Source organism: Danio rerio, chromosome 14, assembly GCF_052040795.2.
Source record: "Danio rerio strain M-AB ecotype USA chromosome 14, GRCz13ab, whole genome shotgun sequence".
In the NCBI taxonomy this organism is placed as follows: Eukaryota; Metazoa; Chordata; class Actinopteri; order Cypriniformes; family Danionidae; genus Danio; species Danio rerio.
This window is the reverse complement of record NC_141034.1, coordinates 46,158,617-46,171,886: the sequence shown is the minus strand read 5'-3', so window position 1 is coordinate 46,171,886 and position 13,270 is coordinate 46,158,617. Positions and strand designations below refer to the sequence as shown.

Genomic DNA, 13,270 nt, shown 5'->3' with positions numbered 1-13,270 from the left:
ACATGAAATCATGGATCCATCCTGCCTTGTATCAACGGTTCAAGCTAGTGATGGTGGTGTAATGGTGTAGGGGAGCATTGAGCATTGGTATTGCTGACCATGTCTAACTGTTTATGACCACAGTGTACCCATATTTTGATGGCTACTTCCAGCAGGATAACACGATCCAATAGAGCACCTTTGGGATGTGGTGGAATGGGAAATACGCATCATGGATTTGCAGCCGACAAACCTACAGCAACTGCGTGATGCTATCATGTCAATATGGATGAAAATCTCTGAGGAATATTTCCAGTACCTTGTTAAATCTACGCCAAAGCTAAAAGAGGGTCCAAACCAGTACTAGTAAGGTATACCTAATAAAGTGGCCAATGTGTGTGTATATTGAAAGGTTTTTTTTCCTGTCAACTTATGAAGTGCACTTTTTAAGCTTTAGTTAATCTCAAAGTAAATATCAGTAATAGACCAGGGTTAATCCGTCAAATATTGCTTTCTATAAAAACTATAAAAATAAATATAATATTTTGAAAAGATGACACCTTTTTTGTTATTTTATCCAATAAAAAAATCGGCATGACAACATTTGTATTGTGTTGTCGCCAGTAGTTTAAAGAGAGAGATGGAAACCACAAAAAGACACCATGAAAGTAAATAAATAAATACATCTTATACAGTCCCAGAACAATTTTGAACAACTGACCCCAAAAACATGCCCTCGGTCAGTCCCTGAACTTGTTTGATGTGCTGGTAAGAGGAAAGCAAGAACGATATTCTCAAGAAAACATCTCTCCTGCACAGTCCAATAAACTATAATACGATGAGGGAGGAGAAGAGATCATCATGGGACAGAAAGAGTCAACAGAATAAGAACATGTATCATGATTTCAAATCTCTATCTGTAAGATAAAAGCTGCACATTTCTAACAGTATGCAACAACAGCGTGACATAGAGGTGTTCCCATACTGTGTGCATGCATCTTAATGTGTTTGGCTTATTTTTTACTTTAAAGGAATGCCTTTCTTACTTGAGGTGTGTGTCTTGTTTCTAGTCCAAATATCTAAAAATACTTCAATCAAGAAGCAAGTACTAGACGAGTATAACATGTTGTTTTCTTATTAGAAATAATACGTCAAAATGAAGTAATTTTTGACCCTTAAAACAACCTAAAATATCTGCCAGTGAGCTAAATAGTCTAATTTTAAACTGAAAACAAGATTATTTCATTATGTCATTGGCAGATCATTTATCATTTTTTAAAGAATTTTGACTTATTATTTCTAAAAACAAAACAAAAGTCGTTTAGTTAAATTCTAGATATAATTCTAGAAATTGCTTTTTGACTTTAAGGCAATTTGGCAGCACTTTGGCTCAGGGGTTAACACTGTCGCCTCACAGCAAGAAAGTTGCTGGGTCTAGACTGCAGCTCCGTACAATAAGTTTAGCCAGAGCAGAAATGGTTGTGCCCAACTGAGCCTGGTTTCTCTCAAGGTTTTTTTTTTCCCCTTACTTTTGTCAATTGGTGAAGTTTGTTCCTCGCCGCTGTCGCCACTGGCTTGCATGGTTCAGGACTTGTGGAGCTGCGCATCGATTGATTTGCTCTTCAGTGCTTGGACTTTCAGCAGTGAAAATTAAACCACACAGAACTGAACTAAACTCAACTTCAACTCTGAAAACTGGACTGATGCAGTTTTAATTTACTATAATGTTATATGTTTTGCTGCTTTGACGCAATCTACATTGTAAAAGCTGTACAGAAATTAAGATGAAATTAATTGAACTGAATTTTTCTCCCGGTGTTTGCGCTGGTTGCCTCCCAGTGCTCCGGTTTCCCCCACAGTCCAAAGACATGCTCTATAGGGGAATTGAATCGACTTGAATTGGCCATAATGTATGAGTATGTGTGACTGTGAAAGTATACAGGTGTTTCCCAGTACTGGCTTTCCCAGTACGAGTGGAAGGGCAACCGCTGTTTAAAATACATGCTGGAATTGTTGGTGGTTCATTCCACTGTGACGACCTCTGAAATAGAGACTAAACAGAAGAAAAATGAACTAATAAATATGAATATAAAAAAAAAATTAAGCAAGTTTTTTTCCTTAAAACAAGCTCAATTATTTGCCAGTGGGTTAAATAATCTTATTTCAAACCGAAAACAAGATTATTTTATATTATTATTTTATTATTTATTTTTTATTTTTGTATGTGGCAGATGGCGTTTTAGCCACAACCCAGTACTGAGAGTAATGAAATAAATGAAAAATAATGCAATAGAATTGCCTTAATAATGTGTTGATAAAACAAACTCATTGTTTTTACTTATATTTTTAGATTCTATTAAATGTGTAATTGTATTTATTGTAATTTCTTTTTATAATTCTGCTTTTTGTATTAATGTTTTATGTAAGGCACCTAGGGTCTGAGAGTAATGCAAGTTTGATTGTCCGTATGTCCTGTACATGTGGTTGAATTGACAATATAACTGACTTCCACTTGACTTGACTTTGACTTTGATATGATACATCATTCTAAGTATTTTGAATCACTTTTATAGTAGTATAGAATTTTTTTAATATATTTTGTTCCCAACTTTCTCTTTTAATATATTTAAATAAGGGTTAAACAACACAAGGGTGAACTTTCATTTCATTATTTTTTTTTTTTCAGAGTGAACTTCTCCCTTCAATATAAGTTTCTTTATGGATTATATTTGCAAGTATTAGCGCAGCAAAGCCCTTGTAACGGCCTCCGAAAAGTAAGCCAGAGGATGCGGTCCACATATTAAGGTATCCTTCATCTGTATTTCAGGCTGGCTGCAGGGCAGAAATGTGAAGGAGGTTAAGTGAACGTCTCTCTGTAGCATCATTCAGAGATGAGAGGCAGAAGCAAGTGAGGGATCAAGCCAGGCCCGGATTGGCTAATCGGGAGGACCGGGAGAATTCCCGGTGGGCCGGTCCGTTTTTTGGCCGTGAGGGCCGGTGTTCCTAGCTCCAGAATTTGTTGCTCTCAGCAGTCACACTTTTTAAAAATAATTTATTTATTTACTTGACCACAGCCTTCTTATTCATTATTTTACCGCAGCTCTGCTCTTTTTATCTATTTTCTCGTAGTCTCGTGAACAATATAAGTAGGTAAGATAGATGTAAGTAGATAGGTCACTTCTTTATGCACAGCTGTTGTGGTACAGTGGATAGCACGTTAGGTTGTGGCGCTGCCAACCCGGGTTCGATTCCCGCCTGAAAACATATATTTTTTTTCATTTTTATTGTTAAAACATATAATACTGTAAGGGTTGTTGAACATTTGAAGTTCTAAAACAGCTGTTTTCTCAAAAAAAGACATGATAGTGTAATTAGAAACTGAATTGGAAATTACCTTATTTTAACATAGTCAGTGGTGAACTGAGGTGGGCCGGTCTAAGGCTTGAAACTCCAGGGCTGAAAAAGAGTCCCACTCCGGCCCTGGATCAAGCCCATCTTCTCCCTGAATACGGTGGAATCTGCCTATATAAAGGAGGCCCCAGGCATGTATCTAAACATCCTTTAATCTCTCTTTCTCTCTCTTTCTCTATGTGTGTGTGCGCTGCGTGTCAGACTGTGTTTTCAGCTTGAGCAGTGAGGCCTAAGGGAAGGCCTGTGGGAAAGTTATCTCCTTCTTTTCTGCACTCATCCGTTCTACCAGAAGCTTTGACCAGACTAACTTAACTGAAGTTAATGATCAGGAACACTCCAGGATAAATTTCAACAAGGAGCTCATCAAGTTCCATAATGATGTCAGAAGCCCATTGCCAGAGCAAACTGGTGTGCATTTTGGCAGTAAAGTCGTAGTCGCAGGACTTCAGAATAAATATATTGCAACATTTTGCATTTTAGACTTGCTAAAAATTGCTGTCTTATTAGGCATCATCTTGCAAAACAAAATGTACCTATACTGTAAGAGCCATGATGTCTGATTCAAAATCAAATGATCTGTGAGTCAAATGATTCATTAATTTAGATTAGATTAGGCTCAGTGGGTCAATAATAGTTTTATTTTTTATTAAAATTTATGAGACTGACTAAATAGTCATCATCAAATGACTTATGACTCACTAGTACAACTAATAGTAGTACAACTAATTTTGTTGTAAAAAAAATAGTTTGAATTTATTTACTAGGTCGAAAAACAGTAAGTATATATCAGATTATGTTATTGTTATTTTGGGCACATTAGGTTCATCACAAGGTTGCATTAGTTAACGTGTTTATAACATGAACAAATAATCACAATACATTAAATACAGTATTAATCGTCGTGTGTGTGTGTGCATGCGTGCGTGCGCAACTAATCTTAACAAGCACAGTGCTGGATCTTAATAGTGCATTAGTAAATACGGAACTATTATTTATTCTTATTAATTCAATAACATAGTGGAAACTTATTGTGTGACCATATTATTTTATTTTATATATATACATACAGTATATATTATTTTAAATATAAATTGTGTCAGTTTATATTATATTTTAAGTTTAATATATTATTACAGAATAAACAGAATCTTTAAAAAATCATTGAATTAACAAAGCTGCTTAATTATAATAATATACATAATTTATAGGCAAGTTTATTTATATAGCACATTTCATACACAGTGGTAATTCAAAGTGCATCACATAAATGAGAATATAAATATAATAAAATAAAAACAAATAATAAAAGTGGTTAAAAAAACTGATTAAAATGTGTAAAAACAGGTTCTAAAAGAATGACAAAGAAAAGAAAGACACAATCGTGCGATCTGTCGGACGTAACACAGTGATCATCCAGTAAAGGCACATCTAAACAGATGTGTTTTTAGTCTTGATTTGAATGTGCCTAATGTTGGAGCACATCTGATCCCTTCTGGAAGCTGATTCCAGCAGCGGGGGGCGCAGTAGCTGAAGGCGGATTCATCCTGCGTTGACATGAACCCTAGGAATTTCTAGTTTACTTGATCCTAAAAATCTGCATGGTTTGTTTTCAGTGAGCAAATCTGTAATGTGTTGAGGTCTGAATGTTACTAGGAGCTAGTGTAAAGACCCAAGGACAGGTGTGATGTGCTCTGATTTTCTGGTTCTGGTCAGAATCCTGGCAGCAGCATTGTGGATGAGCTGCAACTGTTTTTTTTTTTGGGAAGGCCAGTAAAGGGTCTATTACAGTAATCCACCATGCTGGTGATAAAAGCATGAACAAGTTCTCACTGGAAACAAAGCCTTTAATTCTTGCAATGTTTTTGAGGTACAGTGGCCTCGAACCGGGCCAAAGCATGCTTCTCCCCCCTCCCGTCTCCCCCGACGGCCCGCACTCACATTACAATCGGGCCTGGGCACACTTACGTCATCGATGCTGCGCTGTTCAGTAAGCACTCTCGCTCAGCACAGTGGAGATTTCTCTAGTAATATCGCTTTAGTCCTTAGGGATGCGGTGACACACTGTCAGATATTTCACCGAACAGATCAGCCACTTTTTAATAAACTAAAACAGATAACAAATAAACTATGTATCTAATAAACTACGGCAGTTTGCGTTCACTGAACAGTAAGAATGATTAATGAATCCATATGAAACAGTCCCTTAAAAGTCACGTCTCACGTTCAGTTTCGGGCTTTGGCGCGTTTTCACTCACACACAAGCACAAACGATTCAGGAAACAGGCTTGGCCATGGTATGGATAGCACAGTGTGAGTAGGCCCTCAGATCTGACTCCAGAATCACACCAAGATTCTTGACCTTGTTTTTTGTTGTTTGACCTGTTGAGCCAAAGTACTCATTCACCTCGAGAACCTCATCTCTGTTCCCAAATACAATGACTTTAGCTTTCTCTTTGTTTAATTGAAGAAAGTTTTGGTTTCAATTTCATCAATGCATTGGCAGAGGGTGTCAATGAGGCTGAAGTCATTAGGCAGTAAGGCTATGTAGATCTGAGTGAGATTTGGTTTCTTTTCATTAATTGTCTCAGTGGGAGCATAAAAAGGTTGAACAGGAGAGGTGCCAGAATTGAACCTTGTGGGACTCCACATGTCAAGGGTGTCCACCTTATGTACTGACATAGTAACCTTTCCCTTCAAGGCAAGATCTGAACCGTTTGAGGATAATCATTTATTATCGAAGGATAATGTGACACTCAATTCTTGAATAACTGCACACGTTAAATAAAATATATTTGTATGAATGTTTGCATTTATTATTAATCAGTAATTGTAATTAAAAGTTTTAAAATCATGAGTCATGAACTCAAACTTTGTGAAAGTAATGAACATATTTCCCTTCATCAATAACCATAACATTTACATTCATTACTGTAAACCATTCTCTCACTCCACTAAAGCTAGAAATGCAGACATCTGGCAACTAAAGTAATTTCCATTTATAAGCCAATGTGCTCCCTTATCCTTCTATGTTTTTTTTTTTTTTTTTTTTCACTCTGGAGCCCTGATCCCCAGAAAGCATTTTGCCTTTAGTGTTATTTTGGACCCAGGCCATTGTACTAAATCAAAATGGAGGCCTATAGCACTTTTCATGTGTTCGGTAGTCACTGCTAGATATTGATCTTATTAAAGTCTGCCAGCCAGACCACTTTGTTCACATCTATGCTTCCTTCCCAAAGAAACCCTGCAGGTTGTGTGGATGGAGATCTGTTCATTGACCGAGGGTCTCAAGAGCCGCTGTGATATAAACATACCTCCTTGCTGCAAAACTCATATCCAGCCCGTGATATACCATAGCAATACATACAGTAGGATACCATTTAAAAACGTGTCCCATCACCCACGTAGGGTCAGTCAGAATTCAAGGCTGCAAACTGTAAATAAACTCAAGCGTTAGATTGAAAATATCTTTTATTTCCCAAACGGATCCAGTCTAACTGGCTCAGGATGAGCTGCGTCGAACTGACTGATGAAATTTGATCTCAAAAATTAAGTTCCGCTCACATTGTTAGTATAAACCGAAGTGCATATCAAACTAGTTTGGTTTCAAAAACCTCCAAGGTGACTGTGACTGCGTTTGAGCATAAACCGATTACGACTTTCAACCTTAATACGTCTGCCTTGTTTGCGGTCCAATCCATCTGTGACTTTCTGGGGAATTCGCACCCCTGCCAATGACTCCTTAAACACGAGGAAATGGAGGGAGATTGATGAGATGCAAATGAATGCTCGTTCCTCCGTGGAAATAAAACAGACAACATTTATCTGCAGTCGGCTAGATGTGTTTATGAATAATCAGTGCAGTGAAAAGGCTTTAAATTTTCCATAAGAGTGAGCTTGTAAAGAGGCACGCAAAGTGAAACAGGCTATAAATGAATGCATTACAGACGTCTAACGAGATGAGAAAGCTTTTAGAGTATTTCAGAGCCTAGCAGGAGATCTCTGCGCATGGATCCTGCTGCTGTCAGTAATGTGTGAGAGATATATGATTACTCCAGCAGAGAAACAGACAGGCGTTTAGAGCCACTGGCTTTATGTAATCACATTTAGTTTGCTGTAGAGGAAGGTGTTGACGTTTTTGATGAGAATGGAGTCCACTGTAATCCAGTGTTGTGAAACTATTGTTCTGCTTATGGGGCTTTCCCGTGTATTTTTATGTGACTTCAGTCTTGGTTGGTGTTTTTAGTGTTTAAAAAATGTGCCATTTCCCTATTTAAATAAACCACAGGAGTGATATGTCAGGTGATTGTTAGACAGAACTGCTTCATGATGCTTTCAGGAAAAACCAAACTGCTTTATTTTACTAGAGGATTTCAGTGAATTGGGTCTTGTGGGGTTTTAAGGCATACCATGATTAGGCTTTTGGATTGAGAAACTGCTGCCGACTGTATATTCCTAGTATTAGGTGCACTTTGTGTACTTTAGGTTTAATAAAAATCAGTGTATCTGCTATCTACTATATCAGTGGTCCCTAATCTTTTTATCACCACGGACTGGTCAACAGGGTGAGGGAGTTCATAGATTGTGACCATCAACCATTTTCTCAAAGGATGACAAGTTGACAAAACATTGCTGTCACTCTGATACAATTTTCATTTATGGAGAAAATTACAAAGCACTGCAGTGTTTGGGTGTTTTGTGTTTGTCTGAGATAATTAGTCTACTGAAATTTGTATATTCAGCCTGATCTCACGAGGAAACGTAGGTATTTTACGTTTTGTCAGTTTAGTGGCTAATTCAGACGTATTTGTCCGAGTTCAATCGTACAACAATGTACGATTTTAAAAGGAGGTATGGCACCCAACCCCACCCCTAACCCCAACCGTCATTGCATTATGAGCAAATCGTACTAAATTCTACGAATTAGATCATACGAATTCATACAAATTAGCCACTAAATCAAAAGGTTATGATATGCAGTGAGATTGCGTTGGTATATTCCATACAGTGCTTCCCACAGGTTTGAAATATACTTGCGGTGATGGCCAGATTAAAACGCACCTTTTACCCATATCACATAAATAGTTACTATGTGACAAACTAAACATAGTTTTATTTTTAACACTATTTTATTATTATCTGTTTTGAACTTTTTATTTTCAAAGGGTTAAAGTAAAATAGACTTTTGAAATAAATAAAAAAATATTTCTCTTTTATGCTATTTTTCTTATTAACGCTATTAAAGCATTTTAGATGTAAAAACGATTTAATATATTGACATTAAATGAAAAAAAAATATGCAGCAAATGAGAAATAAATTACAGAAAAAAAGGAATAAAAACAGACAATATTTATTTATTTTCTTTTTTCGACTTAGTCCCTCTATTAATTCCGGCGTCACTACAGTGGAATGTACCGCCAACTTATCCTGCAGTTTTTTTATGCAGCGGATGCCCTTCCAGCTGCAACCCTTCTCTGGGAAACATCCACACACCTTCACTCACACTCACACACTACAGACAATTCAGCCTACCCAATTTGCCTGTACCACATGTCTTTGGACAGTTGGGGAAACCGGAGCTCCCGGTGGAAACCCATGCGAGCGTAGGGAGAACATGCAAACTCCACACAGAAATGACAACTGACCCAGCCTAGGCTCAAATCAGTGACCTTCTTCCTGTGAGGCGACAGCACTACCTACTATGCCACTGTGTCGCCCAAACAGACAATATCTCTAAAAATGAATAATTAAAACATGTAGATTGTTCAAATAAGACGAATGAGTTGATTATCCATTTCTAATGTGTAGGTCATTCATTCATTCATTCAATTTTAAGCGCTTTTTCGGGTCTGGATAACAGGAGCAGCAGTTTTAGCATAGAACCCCAGACATATCTCTCCCCAGACACTTCCTTCAGCTCCTCTGGGGGGATCCTGAGAAATTCCCAGGCCAGCCGAGAGACATTGTCTCTCCATTGTGTCCTGGTTCTTCCCCTAGGCCTCCTCCTGGTGGGACACGCCTAGAACACCTCCCTAGGTAGCCATCCAGGAGGCATCCAAAACAGATGCCCGAGCCACCTCAGCTGACTTTTCTCGATGTGATGGAGCAGCGGCTCTACTCCGAGCTCCTCCCAGGTGAGAGAGCTCCTCAGCCTATCTATAAGGTTGCCCCCTGCCACACTGCGAAGGAAACTCTTTTTGGCTGCTTGTAGCTGAGATCTTGTCTTTTCGGTCATGACTCAACGCTCATGACCATAGGTGAGAGTATTAACTTGGATTGACTGGTAAATCGAGAACTTTGCCTTTCGGTTCAGCTCCTTTTTACCATAATAGGTCCGCCTGTTAATCTCACATAAACAAAACCCCAAGATACTTGAAATCCTCCACCTGTGGTATTTTTCCAGATTTTTACAGGTGTCACTGTGTGAAAGAGGCTATTATCACATTACTGTGGAAAGACATGTCCTTCATGCAGGCATAGAATGTGCACTTTCAGATTAATCAGATGCTGTATGTTGGGTGTGTTCACGTGCAGATTTTTGGTCCAGAGGTGAGCCAACGCAAGTTGAAAACACTACTGATTTTCATTGGTACTAGTTGTTTGGCGTCAGCTTGGTGTGCCCCAGCCTTAAGGTTTACCCTGATCAGGCTAACATCCAGCAGTACTATTACTTAATAGGCATGGTGTATGACAGACAGCCGCGATTGATGTCATTCTTATTCCATAATGGAGATGCCAAACAGGCCATTCACACATAACACTTTTTGCAAACTCCAGTTTATTGTTTCAAATCTCTATTCAATTTTGTACCAATAGTGGCAGCCCAGAAAATCCTTAGCTATTGATGAATAAACAGAAGATTTAGCTGGTTTCATTGATTCAGCTTAATTAATAAGCCCCAACCGCTTAATTAGAATACTACAAAATATGTTGTGTGACTTAGTCTGTGTTAGAAGCATATACTGTGGCTGACTGAAGGATTTTCTTCAAATAATCAACTAAAGTTGTGAAGTCAGTTTAAGGTATAAATGTCGTTATACACTCTCAGAAATAAAGGTCATGAGCTATCACTGTGGTGGTACCTTTTTATAAGGTACACATTTGTACTTAAAGGGTCCATATTAGTACCTTAAAAGTATATATTAGTACCTAACAATTTTAAGAGGAGCTCTTTTGTACTTTTTAGGTACTAATATGTACCTTTGAGGTGTTAATATGGACCTATAAGTAGGCCCAGATTTCCACAGATTTTTAGGCCATCATTAATTCTGTTTATTTACTTGAGTGAATGTAAGTTTGTTCAGTTTTTAAATTAATTACAGTAATATTGACTAATATGAAAATGTTCATCTGATTTATGTACAATGCAGTTTTTAAAGTAATATTTTCTGTCTTTTAGTAGAGATATTACATGAGACTTACTTTGTTTACCAAATAAAGTGATTATAATTGGATTTGCATTTTACACATTAAATAAAAGTAAAAAAAAAAAAAAATATATATATATATATATATATATATATATATATATATATATATATATATATATATATATATATATATATATATATATATATATATATATATATTATTTCACATATTAATGTTTTAGTTATGATACTCCCAAAATAAGTTGGCAGAAATCTGCAGATTTTTACCAAAATTCTCAGCAGAAATAGCAAAAAATGTCCGCAGATTCCGTCTGGCCCTACCTTTAAGGTACAAGTTTGTACCTTTTGAAAAGGTACCACTGCAGTAACAGCTCGCTTATCTTTATTTCTTAGAGTGTATGATCCTTTTTTAGGTGTAATATTAGCACATTTATCCCTTAGAAGCTATACACAGCTTTCAACATCAACGATTTACTATCCTCAATTTGAATATCACATGTTTATATCACATGCACCATTTTGCGTGGCTTATCAGTAAACTATGGCTCAGTGTAGTAAACATGCACAATCATAATACACATGCTGGAGATTTATTGCTGATTACACCACCGGCTCCACTGATAAATGCACATGACAGTTGCATGTCATTTATTGTGTACACTGTTCACATGACATTCCGCTGACTGTAAATCTTTTATTTGCCATATCAGTTGTTACTATACCACCTTGCAAAATGCTAGAACTGCATGCACGTTTCTGTTGGAATTCTTTCCACACAGCAGACAGTTTAGTCATTCATTCCTGTCATAATCCGTGCTTCTAGTGTAACACCTGCATGACAGCTGACGTAAAATAAATGATCAGGCTTAATACATCTGAAACCGGCCATTTAAAAAATGCCAATGTTTGGGATCGGCTCAGGATGTCCCTAATAAGAAATGCACAATAGTATGCATCTAGAAGGTACTGGTATGGTTGACAGTGTGGCAGCTGTTAAAGAGAGATTACATTCGTATATCTGTGCCATTTCCTGCTGTACAGTCAGGAAGGCTGTCAGAAACATCTTTTGACTTTGACTGATTTGAGAATACATGTCAGTAATTTATGTAGGTACAGCTGTGCTTGAAATATGAGCATGGTGGAAGGTAACCATTTATGAAAATTCTTGTAAATGATGATCAATGGTTTGTTTGAAACGTGTCTCACAGTCATAAACCTGTCTGATTTCCACATAAGCTTTTTTCAGAAACGATATTGATTGTGATTTCTCTCTCCAAGAAAATGATTGATCATTGTTTCACATATCGTTGCAATAATATCTGAGAGTGTGTTCAGCAGAAGCAAACTTTAAACTTCTCCTGTGCCAACATCTGACAATAATGCTTCAGTTATTTTCTTTTTTTAATTCATGCCTTGTATTTACCAACAGATTTTCACATGAAACACATGGAAACACTGAATAGCATCACTTTTCATAATAGAGATTGGTGTTTCATTAGCATGAATGCCAGAGGCAATTTAATTGCAAGCATTTCCCTAAATAAAACAAAATAAGACAGTCTTCAGCTTGTCTTAAAAATAGATCATAGACAGATATTTTAATTGCTCTGTGGAGTTCATTTGTTTCCTCCAGGGCAGAGGTTCTCAACTGGTGAGTGTGTTATGATAGTCACTACAGGGGAAAAACATGAAGTGAAAACAGTAAAATACACATAATAACAAAATAAACTGATGGTTTACCGATGTTTGCTGAAGTGAAACATTTCCCAAATCTTTTATTGTACAGTTTGGGGTCAGTAAGATACATTTAGTAACAAAATACATACTCATTGAATACTTTATTAATACACAAAATATATTAAACATGCACACATACTGTAGACATCATCTACAGTTGAAGTCTGAATTATAAGCCCCCCTTTTGAATTGTTTTTCTTTTTAAAATATTTCCCAAATTATGTTTAACAGAGCAATATTTTTTCTTCTGGGGAAAGTCTTATTTGTTTTATTTCAGCTTAAATAAAAATAGTTTTTTATTAAAAAAAATAAAAATAAATAAATAAACATTTTAAGGTTAAAATTATTAGCCTCTTTAAGCTATATATTTTTTCCGATAGTCTACAGAACAAACCATCGTTATACAATAGCTTACCTAATTACCCTATCCTTTCTATTTAACCTAATTAACCTAGTTATGCCCTTGCCATGGCTGGTGCTAATGCGCACCTCTCAATAAAAGGAACTACACATTACAGCAACGCATAGCACAAGCACTGTGATTGGTCGGCTTGGTAGCTGTGACCAGTATGGGCAGGACCGAGAGCCACTGGACCCTGTTGGAGTAAGTGTTTAAAAATGTGGAGTCCTGAAGTAGTTCTACATGGAAACTGGTATTTTGTGTTAACCTTATGAATAAAGTTGTTGCACTTCCACCAGTTCTCGCCTCTGAATGAGTCGGAGCTGCTTGTAAATTAAAGTAGCATTCAGAAAA

The 13,270-nt window shown here is 36.9% G+C and overlaps 1 protein-coding gene across 5 annotated transcripts in view; it reads left to right on the top strand.

Annotated features, from left to right (window-relative positions):
- The window catches only part of LOC147834029 (uncharacterized), a 1,152,336-nt gene that overhangs the window by 1,038,408 nt on the left and 100,658 nt on the right, over positions 1-13,270 (top strand). For 3 of the 5 annotated variants that reach the window (XR_015507929.1, XR_015507933.1, XR_015507931.1), the window contains exons 2-3: positions 2,807-2,899; positions 3,470-3,521. The exons of the other annotated variants lie outside the window; for them this stretch is intronic. The gene's annotated coding sequence lies outside the window, so the exon portion shown is untranslated. The remainder of the gene's footprint in view (positions 1-2,806; positions 2,900-3,469; positions 3,522-13,270) is intronic. 5 annotated transcript variants of the gene reach the window in all.